The sequence below is a fragment of the Rhipicephalus microplus genome, unplaced genomic scaffold (genome assembly GCF_043290135.1).
Source record: "Rhipicephalus microplus isolate Deutch F79 unplaced genomic scaffold, USDA_Rmic scaffold_232, whole genome shotgun sequence".
Taxonomy (NCBI): Eukaryota; Metazoa; Arthropoda; class Arachnida; order Ixodida; family Ixodidae; genus Rhipicephalus; species Rhipicephalus microplus.
Window position 1 is genome coordinate 107,834 of NW_027464803.1, and position 4,667 is coordinate 112,500.

Below are 4,667 nucleotides of genomic sequence, written 5' to 3' on the forward strand. Positions count from 1 at the left end.
GTCGGCCGTTCTAACCTGTCGGTGCCACGCCGAGACGTCGTTAAGGAAAACCGCGTCGTGGGCCTCTACGACGCCGTCGAGTCGTTGTACGTTTGGTGTCCAGCGTGTCGGCGGCGAGTAGCGGACACGTCGTTCACGACTTCGGTCTTTCGCAGTCGACGCGAACTTGCGGAGAGTCGTGGTGCCTCACGTTTTCGGCAGAAACCGCGGCGGAATTTTCCCGTGCGTGCGCGCACGACCTCGGTGCTGTGCCGTCAGCGTAGTGTTGCACAAACTCGTGGCCTACCCAAGGTGCGGTACGTTTGCGGCCGTATCCTCGGTGGGAATTTCGTGAGTAGGGTCGCAAATTCTACGACCTCGGCGGGTTTGAGAGCGACGTAGACTTGTGGCACGCTCAACGTGCCACACGTTTCGGGGCACACCCGCGGTGAAATTTTCTCGAGTACGCTCGTATTAGTGCCCAAGGAGGTCTGGGTACTTATCGCTGCTATTATGTGGGGGTTCTCGTGAGCGGCGTACGCGAAAGCGACCGGGTGTCTGATATGCGGCGGGCTTCGGCCTCGTCAAGCGTGTCCTCGGGTCTGCTCCAGGGGAATCCACGGCAGTCGTCTGCAGCCTCATCCGCTTGAAGCGTTAGGGGCTGGTTGTCGGACGGTGCCGTTTTACCACGATATCGAGGTGTGTTCCGTGTCGTCCTCGGGCGATTCAGATGCGAAAGCGCCGAAGACGCGGGCGTGACCCGTCGTCTGGCGGCTTTGCAGTCTCGGCTCCGTTGCTAGTTCCGGCCGGTCCACCGACAGTGCAGCGGGCTTGGGCAACCCGCACGGCGCGACCGAGTCGATGCAACGAAAAAGAGCGAGCATGAACGTGCTTCTTGCCGCACGGCTCCCACTCGTCTTTCGGGAAGGTTGTGCCGTAGCGAGCTCGAACGCCGTCATCTCGGAGTGCAAAATAAGCGTCATAAGGTATGTAACTGCGCAAAAAACTGACGGAAACAAGAAGGAGAGAAAAAGGACAGACAAGCGCAGACTGCGCTTGTCTGTCCTTTTTCTCTCCTTCTTGTTTCCGTCAGTTTTTTGCGCAGTTACATACCTTATGGATCAGTACCAACTAGCCCAACTTACCATTCTTCCAAAATAAGCGTGTTGGGGCGCCTGAAGGTGGCCTCCGCCGCACACAGACTGCGTCCGGCCCGCCGAAGGCGAGGACGGACGCGCAGTCGAACGATTACCTGGTTGATCCTGCCAGTAATCATATGCTTGTCTCAAAGATTAAGCCATGCATGTCTAAGTACATGCCGAAATAAGGCGAAACCGCGAATGGCTCATTAAATCAGTTATGGTTCCTTAGATCGTTTCTTCCTACTTGGATAACTGTGGCAATTCTAGAGCTAATACATGCAGTGAGCCTGGAGCCCTTTGGGTAACGGGTGCTTTTATTAGACCAAGATCGATCGGGTTTCGGCCCGTATTGTGTGGTGACTCTGGATAACTTTGTGCTGATCGCATGGCCACGAGCCGGCGACGTTTCTTTCAAGTGTCTGCCTTATCAACTTTCGATGGTAGGTTACTTGCTTACCATGGTTGTTACGGGTAACGGAGAATCAGGGTTCGATTCCGGAGAGGGAGCCTGAGAAACGGCTACCACATCCAAGGAAGGCAGCAGGCGCGCAAATTACCCACTCCCGGCACGGGGAGGTAGTGACGAAAAATAACAATACGGGACTCTTTTGAGGCCCCGTAATTGAAATGAGTACACTCTAAATCCTTTAACGAGGATCAATTGGAGGGCAAGTCTGGTGCCAGCAGCCGCGGTAATTCCAGCTCCAATAGCGTATACTAAAGCTGCTGCGGTTAAAAAGCTCGTAGTTGGATCTCAGTTCCAGACGAGTAGTGCATCTACCCGATGCGACGGCTCGGACTGAACATCATGCCGGTTCTTTCTTGGTGCACTTCATTGTGTGCCTCGAGATGGCCGGTGCTTTTACTTTGAAAAAATTAGAGTGCTCAACGCAGGCGAGTCGCCTGAATAAACTTGCATGGAATAATAGAACAAGACCTCGTTTCTGTTCTGTTGGTTTTTGGAATACGAGGTAATGATTAAGAGGGACGGACGGGGGCATTCGTATTGCGGCGCTAGAGGTGAAATTCTTGGACCGTCGCAAGACGAACTACTGCGAAAGCATTTGCCAAGAATGTTTTCATTGATCAAGAACGAAAGTCAGAGGTTCGAAGGCGATCAGATACCGCCCTAGTTCTGACCATAAACGATGCCAACCAGCGATCCGCCTGAGTTACTCAAATGACTCGGCGGGCAGCTTCCGGGAAACCAAAGTATTTGGGTTCCGGGGGAAGTATGGTTGCAAAGCTGAAACTTAAAGGAATTGACGGAAGGGCACCACCAGGAGTGGAGCCTGCGGCTTAATTTGACTCAACACGGGAAAACTTACCCGGCCCGGACACTGGGAGGATTGACAGATTGAGAGCTCTTTCTTGATTCGGTGGATGGTGGTGCATGGCCGTTCTTAGTTGGTGGAGCGATTTGTCTGGTTAATTCCGATAACGAACGAGACTCTAGCCTATTAAATAGGTGCGGGGTTCCCAGCACCTTACAACCTTCTTAGAGGGACAAGCGGCTCCTAGCCGCACGAAACAGAGCAATAACAGGTCTGTGATGCCCTTAGATGTCCGGGGCCGCACGCGCGCTACACTGAAGGAAGCAGCGTGTCTTTATCCCTGTCTGAAAAGACTGGGTAACCCGTGGAACTTCTTTCGTGATTGGGATAGGGGCTTGCAATTGTTCCCCTTGAACGAGGAATTCCCAGTAAGCGCGAGTCATAAGCTCGCGTTGATTACGTCCCTGCCCTTTGTACACACCGCCCGTCGCTACTACCGATTGAATGATTTAGTGAGGTCTTCGGACCGATGTCCGGCGCGGCCTTTCGGTTGCGCCGGTCTGTTGGAAAGATGACCAAACTTGATCATTTAGAGGAAGTAAAAGTCGTAACAAGGTTTCCGTAGGTGAACCTGCGGAAGGATCATTAACGGATTGTGAAGGGTGAGCGCCTCAGCTGCGTCTGCGCCCGACACTTTCTGCCGCTGACCCCGTTTGGACGCGGGGTCGGCTTTTCCCCACGGGGCTGCCTGAATGTGGAGCGGCACCCCGTGACAAATTGTTGCGCCCAGCGGACGCCAACACCGCGACCTTGGACGGTCGGCCAGGTGGCGGACGCGGGTACAAACGGCGCAACGCACTCATAGGTCGGCTTTCGACCCGCCACTGCACCGTGGCTCGAAGCGCTCGAAATGCGCGACCCGACCGCTGCGGGACCGCCTAGTACTGTAAACAGGAGCGGCGGAGCGCGAACGGCGAGTCGTGGTTACGTCGGTAGAAGGCGAGGCTGCGCGTTCCCGAAACGCCAGCCGAGTGCCCTCCCGACCGTTCGAGCGTGCAAGAACGAGACCCGACAATCGCGCGGCGACTGCCAAGTACGAGAGGAACGGCACAAGCGTCGGCGGTCGGTCAAGGAACTGGCGATGTGACGGGTCCGCTGTGCACCAGTGCATACCGTCCCGCCGTCCGCGGCAAGCGCCTCCGCGTCCTCGGGTGACGGAGGCTGCCGGTCGGTTCTTGCAGGCGAGGGATCTCGCTGGCACCGGTTCGCGTTGACGCGCGGCCGGTCATGGCACGGCGATGCGACGGCCGAGGTGCGCAGTACTCGATGGAGGAACCGCACGCTCCGATGACCGTCCCGCCCTCCGCGGCGTATGCGTACCGACCGTAATGGTTGCAGCAGCGCCGGCCGGCTTTTGAATTCGCCACACGAAACACGGTGCGAGATCGCGGTTAGGGGAGCGTCGACGTTGCCAGGCGTTTTGCTTGCTGCCGAGGGAAAGGCGGCACGGCCACGTCGCGCTCGTCGCGATTAGCGGGTCTGCGCGCTTTGGGAAGGTGCCGCAACGACTTGCCGAAAGAGGAAGCACGGAAGAACGAGGGACTTGGACGTCCCGACAATTGAACGCACTTGCGGCCAGGCCCTTGCTGGCTTCGTTCTTCCGCCTCGAGTAGGCTCGTACGCGGCTCCGGCGCCGAAAGTGGTCCTTGGCACCGACTTCGGTGGACGTGGGAAGTGCCGCGCAAGTACGGCGCGCCTGGCTCCACCTGTTGGCTAAAGTAGGCAGCCGGATCGGCATTTTGGTGTGCGGTGGCAAACCGTGGATGCGAAAAAAGCTTGTGCGATTTCGTGGAACAAAAAGCGGGGGTCCCCCTTTTTATGCGGAGGAGACCGACCCGCCTGCCGTGGTGAACCGCGACGCCACGGTAAAAACGGGAGAGGCTTGTCGATGGGACCGTGCATCCCGCGCTCCACGGAGGCCGGGAGGCGGCCGCCCGAGGAAATGTGTAGCCGTCGAGGCCCGCATCTGCGTGCACTCTTATCCAAATGGGTGTACCGCAGGCATTTTCTGGTTAGGCGGGCCAATGAGAGCGAGCACACAACGATACCTACGGGTCCGGCTTGGAGAACCGGCTTCGACGCCTCCCGAGTATTTATAGAGGGGTGGACCACGAAAGCACTCGCAAGTAGCGAAAGCGAAACGCCGTCCGAAACACACCGTTTGCTCGATTTGCGGCAGCCGAAAAAGGCGCGGCAGAGTTTTGGAGTCCAA

General features: G+C 57.1%; 1 non-coding gene across 1 annotated transcript; it reads left to right on the plus strand.

Annotated features, from left to right (window-relative positions):
* Positions 1-1,228: 1,228 nt before the first annotated feature.
* On the plus strand, positions 1,229-3,043 carry LOC142792702 (small subunit ribosomal RNA). The gene has a single exon (XR_012891145.1). It is a non-coding gene; the product is annotated as a small subunit ribosomal RNA (ribosomal RNA).
* The last annotated feature ends 1,624 nt before the right edge of the window (positions 3,044-4,667 follow it).